The sequence below is a fragment of the Peromyscus californicus genome, unplaced genomic scaffold, assembly GCF_007827085.1.
Source record: "Peromyscus californicus insignis strain IS unplaced genomic scaffold, ASM782708v3 Scaffold_5__1_contigs__length_169319896, whole genome shotgun sequence".
NCBI lineage: Eukaryota > Metazoa > Chordata > Mammalia > Rodentia > Cricetidae > Peromyscus > Peromyscus californicus.
The window spans coordinates 135,128,627-135,142,741 of NW_026294573.1; the positions used below are offsets into that span (position 1 = coordinate 135,128,627).

Genomic DNA, 14,115 nt, shown 5'->3' on the forward strand with positions numbered 1-14,115 from the left:
CAAACTCACAGAGATCCACCTGCCTCTGCCTCCCGTGTGCTGCGATTAAAGGCGTGCGCCACCACTGCCCGGCCTGGACTCTCAATTGTACCTCATAAATCTGTGTCTATTTTCATTCCAGCACCACAATTGATAACCACATTAGCTTTGTAGTATGCTTAGAAATTGAGAAGCATGAGTTATCCATATCCAAAGTTGTTACTCTTTTTCAGGTTGGTTTTAGTTGTTGAGGTTCCTCAAACTAAAAAATGCTTTTTAGTCTATGCAAGGAATCCATAATCCTTTCAGCAGTGTTTTGTAGTACTTAAAGTAAGTTTTGCACCTACCTTGTTAAGTTTATTCATATATATTTCATTCTTTTGGAACTTATTGAAAATAGATTTAGTGTTTCCTATTTGTATCTTGTTTTTTCCCTTGTTCCTATGCAAAGCTATAACTGAATTCTGTACTCTGACTTTGTGAACTGCTATCTTACTAAAATTTTTAGTGCAAATATCATTTTTGGTGAATTTTTTGAGGGGGATTATCTAAGTATAAATCTATACAAAAGGTAACTTCCCTACAAATAGACTTTTACTATTGCCTTTATAACCAGATAAATTTCATTTTTCTTTCTTGTTGAACTGCCCTGCAGAGGACTGCCAGAATAGAAAAGGCAAGGACAGATACCATTGTGTTCCTGATTTTAGGGAGGATGTAGTTCAGTCTTTCACCAACAAGGATGGTGTTACCTCATCTGTGGATTTCTAAAGATCACTTTAAAAGCATTTTTAACTCAAAAGCTAACCAACACCCGGCAAAGCATTAGAGTAACTCCTAAGGAGACCAAAACTGAAAACCTTCTCCTGTTCTTTTAAATTTCAAAAATGCCTGGGGTGGTTTCTTTCATGGTGTTGGCCAGACTTCATCCCTTTCTGTCCCTCTAAAGCCTGCTGAGATGCAGCTGGAATGGTCTGACACAGGGAATTCGTTCTCTCCAGGTTTGGAAGGCATGGTGGGTGGGTCAGAGTATCCTTGAGGAACTTATAGCCTATTTAAATCAAGTGTAGACAGCACACCTGAATGTCACCTGCAGCCTGAGATTAAGCCAAATACACTCAAGATAAAATGATACTGCTCACCATGCTCACATTTTCATTATTTAATTTCCATGTGGGAACTCCAGAGATTTCCAAATCTATGCGTAAAAGTAGTTACATTTATAACCACCATGATATAGGAAAATAAAATAATATATTAAAAAAGTACAAAATCAAATAACATTTTAAAAATGAATAGGGATGAGACACTTTGCATGCAGGCACACATGAGATCAAATGTTTCCTACAATGAAAATGATGAGAAGGATGGTGACTGGATTATCTATCAACAGCAACAGTCAATAGCACTGATTTTAGTGCTACTCTTACAGCAGGCACTGTTCTAAGAGATTTTCACACATTATTTTGTAAGTGGAAGCACTAAAGTCTTCCTTGATTATTAATAAATTTGCCAAGTTAGTATTCAAGTTCAGGCCTTCCAAGTTCATGCCCATGTTCCCACATAGATGTCATCCTTACCTGCACCCTCATGTGGATCAGTGAAAACCTCCATGAGTTGATCATCAGAAAACTCTCAAGGGAATTATTTTCTTTAATCTGTTCATATTTTTAAGGAAAAATTGTTAACAGTAACAGGAATTCTAATGTTGCCTCTAATCATCTTCTACAAGACTGTCAAAGTATTATCATCCAACAGTGTAAAGTTTGCTTCAAATTAATAACATTGAGCAGATGTTTTAAATATTTTTATTTTCTCAGATGGTTCTTCAGGAACCATCCAAATAATAAATACTTCATATTGCAGAAAAAAAATAAAATATTTTCAGAGATGCTTGAGAACCAGTTCATATTACTCATTTGTACATATGAATTTATGTCTATAGCTATATTTCTTACATCTATTTCTCTTTTCAATATGCCACTGATATCAAATAAAGCAAGATTTTGTCTTTCATCAAGCAAATAAGTTGCATGTGGACAATGCATTGGTGACACCTGGCCACTCGCCCTACCAGCCTTGTCTTCATTTACCACGTGACATGTGGCAATACCAGAAGCATAAAACCTGATTCAGCTTCCTCTCTATATTTTGTGTGCATGGGGAAATGGAGGCTTTGGGTCATGGGTCAAGATGATCTGAAAGGGACACCAGGTAGTGTTTCTCTGTACATCCCTCAGTTCTCTTGATCTTTCTGCATCACTATACTGAAAGTCTAGGTCTGGCAGGAGTTAGGTCATCTGAACAATTCGGGTCCTTACTTTCCTCATTTCTCTGTATACTACCTTGTTTTATAACACACACACACACACACACACACACACACACACACACACACACACACACACAGATTAAGCTAGTTTATTCCTGCTTCACAGAGGCAAGACATGCCTGTTATGTTATCATTTAGGAAATTTTCCACATTTTCTGTACATTTCCTAGGCGATCTGAGTTCAAGTTGTCTTCTAGTCATAATTTGACATGCTGCAGAGTCTCAAATAGAAGTTCTCTGCAGTTTGTACAAGTAGTTTGGTAAATGCATTTCAGTAAGTGTCCCCATGACTAAACTGTTAGTATTTGAAACAACAGAGTGAAGACAGGATGAATGAGAAAGGGCAGTGTCAAGACAGCCTGAGCAAAGCATGTAAGGCTGTTGGCCAACACTGGATATCCTGGGATAGAAATGTTACAAAACAATTCTCTCCATGCTTAATGCTGCTCCTGACTTTTAAAAGGGGTGAGAAAAAGATGAAACATCTAAGTAAATTATTCAAAGACTGAAAAAACAGGCAGTATGATTCCAGAGATCGCACAATGTTTTTCTTACACTTTGTGGAACAGAGAACATGACCAGAGGCTATTTTGGAACAGCTCCCAGGAAATGAGGCAAGGATAAGAAGCAGTATGCTTGAAGGTGTTTTGAATGTGACTGTCTCCCAAAATTCAACACTCATCTTGGGTATACACACAGTTCAGCACGTTAGTTGTCTGTTTTGGATTGTCATGACCAGCAATTTAAAAAAGGCACTAGTTTCCTATCCCACACATACCCAGCCTGGGGGTCTGATAAGCAATAAGTATAGCACAGCTGTGGCGGGAAAATTCTGAAAAGGTTCTTCCACCACATATAGAGAGAACTATGGCTTCCACTGCTCTGTTTTCTAGATGATGTCTCAGGTAGATAATCAAGAAGCTAAAAGCACTTCAGATTTTGCAGAAAAAGAATGCCAAATATGAATGTGTCTAAACTTAGGATGGAGTTTCATTCTTATAAATCCACTGAACCACTGAAATAGAACATAGAACTTAGCTAAAAATGTACTTAATATCCACCAAACAAGGCTTACAACAAGTGCATTGTAGTAGCAACTGTTCCTGTCACAATCCCATGGCTAACAGAGTTGAGGCTTACAGCTGCCCAATAATGAGGCACACTGTGACTTTCCTTGCCAGACAAGATTTTAAGACAAACTCAATAAGGATGCACTCAAATGCCTGTCAAGAGGAACAATTCTATCACTGAGCTCAAAAGAGGAAACTTAATATTAATACTGTTCTACCCATATGAAATCTTGTCGTTTTGGGTAAGAGTATATATATAATTTTATAAGTGAAGTCTCTCAGAGTTCACTCAGCAATATTATACTCCTTTAGGCAGTTTTAGAATTGGATTTATGTCCAAGTATTTTGGAGCAAGAATGTCCTATTCCCTTGATTAAAAAAAAAACAAGATACTAAGGACAGTGATAGTCACATGGAGATTATAAATACCCAGTCTGCACAATGTCCTCACCATGAGAGAAGGATTTTTTTTTTTTTTTTTTTTTTTTTTTTTTGGAGACAGGGTTTCTCTGTGTAGCTTTGGAGTCTGTCCTAGAACTTGCTCTGTAGACTAGGCTGGCCACAAACTCACAGAGATATACCTGGCTCTGCCTCCTGAATGCTAGGATTAAAGGCGTGTGCCACCACCTCCCAGTGAGAGAAGGAAATCTTAAGCAAAGCATTCAGTCCTCAGAACAATATAGTTAGAAGTTGGGAAGTGAAAGGATCAGATGAGATGATGACACTTCCTGAACTACCAATGGAAAATTATTTTAAAGATTTCATATGAGACTTTATTTTTGCAACAGTTTTAGATTCACAATGATATTTGGAGGAAGGTGTGAAGATTTGCCCCATATCTCCTGCCCTGGTATGTACAATTTCACTCATAGTGAGACATCCCCAGCAACATGGCACCCACTTCACAATACTAAGCCTTCATGGACACATTGCAATCACCTGGTTGCACAGTTTACACTGGTGTACACCATGGTATTGTATATTCTATAATCTTAGCAAATGCATAAAGACATACATACATCACGTTAGTGTCAAACAGTAGTTTCATAGCCCTAAAACTCCCGTGTCCCACCAATTCATTCCTAATACCTTGTAACCCCTGACAACATGAATTTTTTCATAGTCTCTGAGATTTGTCTTTCCAGAATGTCATGTAGTTGGAACAACAAAGTATGAATCATTTTCAAATCATCCTTTTCACTTAGTAATATGCACCTGGTTCTTCCATGTCTTCTTGTGGCCTAGTAACTTATTTCCTTTTATCAGTGAATAGTTTCAGTGTTGGGATATACAACAGTTTGCTTATCCATTCACATATTGAAGGGTAACATAGTTGCTTCTAAGGTTTAGTAATATGAATAGAACTGTTACAAAAAGTCTGTCAGAATGCTTTGTGTATGTGCGCACATATATATGCATGTTTTCAGTGTCTTTAAGAAAATTCCAAGTAGTGTGATTGCAAGATCACAAGGCAAAAATGTGTTCAATTTTATAAGAAACAGAAACTGTGTCCCGAAGTGACTGTGGCAGTTTGTTCTCACACCAACAATGACTAGAGGAATGTGTTGTTTGACACATACCTCCCACCCCAGTATTTGATACTGTCAGTATTCTGGACATTAAATCTTTCGCTAACTTTTTAGTTGCTTGTAGTTATCTAATTTATAAGAACCTTCATTTCTTTAAGCTGAGAGCCCTAAATATATGGAGACACAAACACATGCACACACATGTGGATCTAGTCTAGTTTGTGCTTTATTCTGTAAGCTATGACGCTGTGTTATTGTGGTTATTATAATGCCTCAGTAACTTATATTAGGAGTAAATAGTACATTTTATGTGTCAATAATCATATCTATACTAGTAATATCAAATATTCATTTAATGTTTACTGGTCCAGTCACTTGCATTCCCTAAAGTCACATATCACAAAACACTAAGAAATTTGTGTTTTGTCTTCCTAGTACAAATAAAGAAACTGAAGCTTAGATTAGATAAAGGAATATTTATTTAAAGGAATTTGTTTCTTAAGTAGCATACTGAGTCAAAAAAAAATGACCAAACTTTAGAAGTAAATACTATATGAATTATACTATGCTTTGCACATTAATTTTAGATTCTGTAATTGAGGCAAACAAATGGAAAGTGTAAGGCACATATGAGACAGAACAAGACTAGCAACAATCTCAAGATAATTGAACAGTGGGCTCTAGGGCAAGTTAGATGGAGCCAAATTTTCTCCTCCCTTTTCACATTTTTTCTTATTTTTATTTTTATGTATGAGTGTTTTTTTGCCTGCATATTTGTATGTGTACCACATGCATGTTTGATACCCACAGAAGTGTGCTAGATCCTCTGGGACTAGAGTTCCAGATGGTTGTGAGCTGCTACATGTGTGCTGGAAATTGAACTCATGTTCTCTGCAAGAGCCACAATAAACTGTGGCCTTCTATCTAGCCTGCTTTATATCCTTACTACTGAAATGGACTTGACGAAGAAGAGCACAATCAACATGACTTGTCAAAGTCTAAAATATGCACATTACAGGCTTAGTAGAGGGAAGGGTCCCTCTAACTGTCACCTCAGACTTCAAGTAGAGTTAGAGCAATGCCAGAGACTGTGGCACAAACCTCCACCGGGTAGAGATATTCAAACATGGTCAATCTTAACTGCCTAGAATGACAGGCATTTTTTTTGCGGAGGGGTGGGGGGGGGGTGGGACATTGCTTTTTATACCATAGAAATGCCTTCATATAGATGGGTATACTGTGGAAATCATTTCAAGTGATAGCACTTCACACAGTCAGAGGTCAAATGAGTCAGAGGTCAAATGTACTGACCAGTTAGTACATTTCCCTAGAATTTTGGACTTGATCTCAGAGAAATCAAGCCTAAAATTCTTCATTGGGTTTGAGATACAAATGTGAAGATGCTGATATTCTCTTTCTAATAATATATATGAAATGAAGGGTGGAGGAAAGAGTGAAGAACATTAAAAACAAGAGGAAAATGTAGAAATGAAGAATTAAAGATAAAGGGAAAAGGTCTTTGTTTTCCAACCTGGTCCCTGCTTCTGGGAGGTCACCATTTTGATGCTGAATTTACTAGGGACACCCAATAGGTATAGTATACTACCGCCCAGACCTCCTGTACTCAAGAAATTCTTCTGCCTCAGCCCCCCAAATATCTGAAGTCACAGGTGAGGGGAACTAACACAGAGACCTACAACTGGAGAATATGCAGAGAATGAGAGACCTTTGGAACCCTCAGTCCTAAATGGGAAGTTGTCATCAAACCCCTCCCCTAAGGGATTAGAGGGCTATTCAGAAGAGATGGTAGAAAGGAGCCAGAGAGGATGGACGATACCAAGGAAACAGTATCTTCAGACACAACTGGACTGATGTAAATATGAACCCACAGAGACTGTGGCAGCATGTACAGGGCCTGCATAGGTCCAAGCCAGACAGGGTCCCAGTGCTGAAAGGGAGAAGTGAACACAGGCTTCCATCCATAACCAAAAAGCTCTTCCCAACTGACATGTGTTTGCAAAGGAAACATTAGTTTTCTCCAGTGAAGTCTCATTGGGTATATTAACCACATTTAAGAGCAGGGCCCATGCCCAGCAGTAGATAGCCAACACAAAATGAAATCAGTGGTATCTTTGTAAACTTTTGTCTAACATTGTGCTCACGCTCTCATCCTCTCTCTCTCTCTCTCTCTCTCTCTCTCTCTCTCTCTCTCTCTCTCTCTCTCTCTCCCTCTCTCTCTCTCTCCCTCTTCCTTCCTTCCTTCCTTCCTTCCTTTTTCATCTTACTGGACTTTTGTTTGTATATTATGGCTTTCAATTTTGTGTTTTTTAAGGGTTTTATGTGTGTATGTTTATGTGTTCTTTGTATTTTTTAATTATGATTTGTTTGGGTTTTTGTTTGTTTGCCTGTTTGTTTTCTAAAGAGAAGGAGAAAGAAAGAGTATAGAACTGCATGGATGGGGATCTGGGAAGGGTATGGGAAGACATAAGGGAGCTGATTAGAATATACTGCCTAAAATTTTTTTTCAGTAAAGATGTAAAAAGAAAGAAAACAATCAGCAATTGCCTATGTGTCAAGTGGGATGAGGATTGAAACAGATTACAATGAAGATACAGGAAGAAATTCTAAGGTGACGGATATGTTCATTATTTTGATTTGGTAAGTTTTGTGGTAGATACTTGTAGAAAAACTTTAAATATGTAAATAATGCTACACACACACACACACACACACACACACACACACACACACACATATATATGTATATAGTATGAAGTGTTTATGTATGTATCCATTATTGACTAATGATTGGAAAAGGAACCAGAGCATAAACAACTACCAATTTGGGATTACAAACACTGAGAAATTTAATGAGTAGGAAAAGAAGGTTTTTGTCTTTTTCTGAAACCAAAAGTATTTTTAGTCTATCTCACAAGGCCCTACTTCTTCACTTTGGTTTGAGATAGAATTATATGTCCTTGCGAGCAAGAGTCCTAAACACTACTTTGTTTTGAGTGTAAGAAACAGAGTAAGGAGATGTTTATTTTCCCTTCCAGGAATATCTGTGCATGTCCCTCTTAGGGTCCTCCTCTTGACCTGGCTTCTTTGGGGCTGTGGAATGTAGCCAGGTTATCCTTTGCTTTACATCTAATATTCACTTATGAGTGAGCACATACTGTGTTTTTCTTTCTGGGTCTGGGTTACCTCACTCAGGATGATTTTTCCTAGTTCTATCCATTTGCCTGTAAATTTCTTGATGTCACTGGTATTTTATTGCTGAGTTGGGAACTTGGGGAGGGTTGGGGGGAGTGGGATAGGTGGGTATGGTAGGTGAGGGCGTGGGGTGTGGGGTGGGGGTAATGAGAACATGAGGGAGAGGAAGAGCAAGGAAAGAGATATCTTGGTAGAGGGAGCCATTGTGGGGTTAGGGAAAAACATGATGCTAGCGAAATTCCCCGGAATCCACAAGGATGACCCCAGCTAACACTCCAAGCAATCATGGAGAATGCCTGAACTGGCTTTCCCCTCTAATCAGATTGATGACTACCCTAACTGTCATCATAGACCCTTTATCCAGTAACTGATGGAAACAGATGCAGAGATCCACAGCTAACCACTAGGCAGAGCTCCCAGAGTCCAGTTGAAGAAAAGGAGGAGGGATTATATGAGCAAGGGGATCAAGATCATGATGAGTAAACTCAAAGAGACCTGGGCTAGTGGGTGCTCAGGGATCCTAGACTGACAGCTGGAGAACCTGCATGGGACCAAAGTAGGTCCTTTGAATGTGAGTGACAGTTGTGAGGCTTGGGCAGTTTGTGGGGCCCCTGGCAGTGGGATGAGGATTTATCTCTAGTACATGAACTGGCTTTTTAGAGCCCATTCCCTATGGACGGATATCTTGCTCAGCTTAGATGCAAGGGGGAGGGGCTTGGTCCTGCCTTAATTTGATATGCCAGACTTTGTTGGCTCCCTATGGGAGGCCTTATGCTCTCTCAGGAGTGAATGGGGGGTGGGGTGGGGAGAAGGTGGGAAGAAGCAGGAGGTGGGGAGGGAGGGGGAACTGTGGTTGGTATGTGAAATGAAAAAAAAACTTTTAAACTAAAAAAAAAGAAACAGACTCAAGCAAAGGTTTTGAAAGTGTGCAAGAAAGCAGAACATCTCATGTTCTAAAGTAAACCTGGAGTCAGAAGAAGCTCAGAAATGAGAGGGAGCATAGAGGAGCAGTCCTGTCTCAAGAGGTCTTCAAAAACAGCACTGTAACTTCTACTTCATTCCCAGTCCCCTCTCTCTTATCCCAGTGGAGAATGCAACAAGGCAGCTCCCACCAAGGGGGGTAACCTCTAGAGCAAAGAAGAAGAAATGTTATCTGTGAAGGGGATAAAACAGTGATGAGATACAGAAGGGCCGGGAACGAGTAGAGTAGGATTGACATGGAAACTAACACTGGAAATAAACTGGATGAGACAATTAGCTGAAGCTCTGAGGGCAAACACTAGAGGACAGGAAGTATTGTGTTGTCGATGGCCAGGAACCCTATATGCTTCAAAGAAACTGGAAAGGGAATAGGCAGAACAAAGTAACAAGGCCAAGGATAGAAGACAAGGTCAGAAACTGGCAAGAATTTCTAAACAGTTACTGTGAGTACAAGGTAAATTACTGGACAATTTCAACTAGAGAGAAGCAATCTGACTTGTCCTATTGATCACTCAAAAGCTACTGTATGGAAAACAAACTGAGTGGAGACAGAAAGAAAACAAGTCAAATCAAACACTATTGAGCCAATGCAGGGATCCATAAGGTAGCCTGCATTCTAGGAGGGTTGCCATGGAAATGAGGAAACAGGGCCAGATTCAAGAAACAGAATGCATGGAATTTGTTGGAGGTGATATGAGAATGACTTCTTTTCTGGGACATGAGCAAGTGCAGGAGGGGATTAGTTCATTAATGGCAAAGGGAAATAGAAAGGAACAAGTCTTGGTAGGGACGGGAAACAGCTTGACTTCAGCCATGTTCAGTGCCTATAGGGATAATTCTAGGCTTTTTGGAAGGTCTAGTTTAGAAAACATAAAGGTGAATGTCACAGTAATGAAGGCATGCTTAAAGTTATCAGGACCAGGTAAGACTGTGCAGGACAAATACAGCTGGGAAAGATCAGAAATCCAAGGACCATACCACAGATATGGCTTGTATTTGGAAATAAGCACAAGAGGAGATTGTTAGAGTGGATAATTTGACTCAAGCCAAGAAGAAAGAGCTAAGTAGGAGCATATGGTCCTTCTTATCAAGTACTGGCAAGGGGTACATAACTTGAAGACAGAAAACACCACTGAGCTGGTGATTGGCATCAAAAGTGACCATGGAAGAGCAGTTTTCAGAAGAGTGAGAATAAAATGGTATATGCTGGGGAGAAAATATGACACACAGCAGTCAAGACTGGGCAGGAAAGGAATCTATCACGATGTGCTATCGTGACAATGAATAGATTAAAAGGATATAGGTGACTTGATGTCAGCAGTCTCCAGTGTGACAGAGTGAGTAAACATGAGGAAGAGGGCTGGGATGCTTTCAATGAAGTTTCATGCTTGTAAAAGAGAGAACATTAATCCTGAAGGAGTAGAGGCATGGTATGCAGATTACTGAAGCAGTACTGTCATTGATAATAACAAGGTCACAGATATGACAATGAACATGACCCCTGAGCAGGATGAGACAAGAGAACTACTAGAGATGAGGAGGTTGAGATAGTGAGGAGGTCAGCATGAGAAGGATGAACATGTGGCCAAGGGTGTTATTAAGAATATATGAGGGAAAAGATCATAGTCTTGGGCCTGAATCATTCAAGAATATGTTAGATCAGCGCAAAAAGAATAGGAAAAAGTGGTTAATAGGGCATTAACCTCCAATAAACTGGAAATTCTTGAAAATTGTAGAATAAATAAAGTGGAAGTAGTGCTGGGGAAAACCACCATTGACTCTTATGTGTCTCACATATAAATGAAGAAAGAGAATAAAGAAAAACTCACCTCTCATTGGTAGAGACTCTTTGATGTGCTCACTCTCATGCCGTGGGTCTCAAGTTGGACCAGTCATTGGTTGGCCACTCCCACAATCTCTGTTTCACCCTTACCCTACCTAGCACATCCCATAAGTTGGACAGATTGTAGGTCAAAGGTTATGTGACTGGGTTGGTGTCCCAATCCCTCCACTGGAAATCTTGCCTGGTCATAGGTGGTGGCCAGTTCAGGTTATGTATCCCCTTTTGCTCAAAGTCTTAGCTGGGGGTCATCCTTGTAGATTCCTGAGTTTCCCTTCCACCAGATTTCTAACTGACCCTGAAATGATCCCCTTTGCAGTCAGCTCTTTCAATACTCTTCCCCCTCCCACCCCATCCCTGCCTGATCCCTCATGTTCCCATTCCAACCGGCCCCCAGTCCATCCAGGAAATATCTTCTATTTCCCATTTCCCGGGGAGATCTGAGTGTCTCCCTTGGGCCCTCCTTGTTACCTAGCCCTCTCTGGGTCTGTGGATTGTAACATGGCTATTCTTTATTTTACAGCTAATATCCACTTACAAGTAAGTACATGCCATGTTTGTCTTTCTTGGGTCTGAGTTACCTCACTCGGGATGATTTCCCACACTTTACCAATTTTAACAGATTTTATTTTTAAATGTCTGTTTTCCTTCACAATATATGTAATGTGTATCTAGAGAAAATTTGGAAAACAAGAATGTAAAGAAATACCAGCAATTTGTTTCATTTTCTTTCACTTTATGAAAGTGAAAGTTTCATTTTATCACATGTGGTAAAATGCTTGTGTTGTATTTTTATGGTATAATAAGTACATTGCTTATATGCAATTTTGTATAAATTAGGACATATGCACAATAACTTTACTTAACATCATAGCACAAATGTTTTTTTAATCAGTTAAACTCTTTCTAAAGGCTGTTTCAGTGAATGAAATCAATAAATTTAGATTCATCACATTTGTTCCATGGAATGATCAATACGACTCAGTTGAATATGGGGATTTTCCATGGTTTTCCATGATAAGTGATGCTCTGGTGACTATCCTTATATAAAATACCCCCTCTCTCTGTCTCTCCTCTGTCTCTCTGTCTCTCTCTGTTTCTCTCTGTCTGTCTCTGTCTCTGTCTGTCTCTGTCTGTCTGTCTTTCTCTCTCTCTCTCTGTAGAACCCTTAAGATCTTCACTCTAAGATAATCCTAAATCTATGGTAAATATTTCCTGAAGCCACAATGCTATGTCCAATCTCCAAAATCTATTATCTTAAAAACTGAAAATTTAAAAGTGGTTAACTATGTGGGCCTGGGAAGATGGCCTCAGCACGGAAAGTGCTTGTCATGCAAGCCAGATTACCTGAGTTTGATTTCCAGAACCCATGTGAAAACAACATTGCAACAACAAAAAGCCCAGCATGCCTATCATGATGAGAGAGGTGGGGACAGGAGAGTCAGAAGCTAGTTAGCCTGAAGTGTACTGCTTAGCAGCAGAAATACCAAGAAACTCTACCTCAACAATGTAGAAGGCAAGAACCAACTCCTAAAAGTTATCCTCTGATCTCCACATATTTCCATGACCAGCAAACATCTGCATGTGCAAGTGCACACACACACACACACACACACACACACACACACACACACACACACACACACACGTGTCCCACTATAAAAGCAAAAAGAAGTTAACTATGTGACATATATGTGTATATAAACACATACCACATCATTAAGTTATATACCTTGTATATGTATAGTAAAAAGTTCATACATACCCCAACAGAAGAAAAAGAGAGAATAGTTGTTTGAGCTGAGGTTGATATCTAAAGCATAAAGAACTCCTCTTTGAGCAGATAACAATGGTCAACAATTGTGGCAGTGGTATCTCAATTCTGTGACTGTACAAAAGCTGATCAAACTGTAGTACTGAATGGGCCAAGTATGTGAAGACAGTTCAATAATGCTGTGATTGCTTTTTTTATATCAGAAAAGAGCCTCAAAAACAACACAGCATCTAAGCATATGAACTGTTTAAATTATATGTATTTCCTGATGTGCTTTCTACTTAGGTAGTGGCATCAATGCAGGAGGGGCCCTTTTCATTTTATCTTTCCAATAGTCAACCAGCAACCCAACAGTGTTTCTCATTTCTCACTGAGGCTTCTTGTTCTACTCTTCACGCCACCATTTATTACCACTTCCCTCACGTTCTCTCTCACAAAGCTCACTGAACCATAATGTCTAAAGTTTTGCAGAAATCAGATCTTGCAAAAGCCATGTGCAGCAGCACTGAATTTTATAACAAAAGTTTTTCTTTGGGAATCTCATTTCCTACTAGGACACTATTAGTACCTCCAAATGACATTTAAGCTACTCTCTCCTTTCTCTTTACACCTAACATATTTTTTTTTAAGTCATCATCTCACTAAAAATAGGAACTGTCTTTGACATTGTGGTTCTTAGTAAGTATATATGCAGCAAGTCTTCATAGAGCACATGAATAAACAGAAAAATACTTTCTTAATGGTGCTGCATACGATATTAATACAAACTTTGGTTTATTCATTCTCAAATGTTAAATTTAGCTGTATTTATAATCTAAGAATTATCTACAGTTCTTTTATCTTATAACATACCACAAATCAACTTTAAAACAGTTTAAATGTAAAACCAGAAACTCTGTAACTCCAAACTCAAAACATAGGCAGAAAGCTCCTGGGCATTGATCTTGACATATGATGTAACACATGACTAAAAGTTTGAATCATATTAAAGCAAAAGTTTCTGCACAGAAAAGAAAACAACCCTGTGATTGAAAATCAACTCATAAAGTAGGAGAAAATATCTGCAAACTCGTCTCTAACAATAGAATAATCTCAAAACATTGAAGGAATTAACGTAAGTTTTAATATATATTTCCTCCTTCCAAGCTAATGTCCAAATCACTAATAAATAAGAACACACAACTTAAATGATGAGGTACTGTCCCATAGTTGCCAAGAATGTCATTACACAGACTAAATACAAGTATTGATAAAGACTGGAGAAAAGAGAACTCCTGTATACTATTGGTGAAGTACTAATATATATCAGTAGACTGCAACTGTAAACAGATGGTTCCTCAAAAAGTAAGAAATGGAACTGCTATACAGTCTAACAATGCCACTTCTAGCTATTTATT

At 38.9% G+C, this 14,115-nt stretch overlaps 1 protein-coding gene across 6 annotated transcripts in view; it reads right to left on the bottom strand.

The window, feature by feature from the left end:
• St18 (ST18 C2H2C-type zinc finger transcription factor) overlaps positions 1 to 14,115 on the bottom strand; it is a 319,839-nt gene that overhangs the window by 141,472 nt on the left and 164,252 nt on the right. Inside the window, exon 1 of one of the 6 annotated variants that reach the window (XM_052718274.1) lies at positions 1,560 to 1,624. The exons of the other annotated variants lie outside the window; for them this stretch is intronic. The gene's annotated coding sequence lies outside the window, so the exon portion shown is untranslated. Of the gene's footprint in view, positions 1 to 1,559; positions 1,625 to 14,115 lie in introns of those variants that run through there. 6 annotated transcript variants of the gene reach the window in all.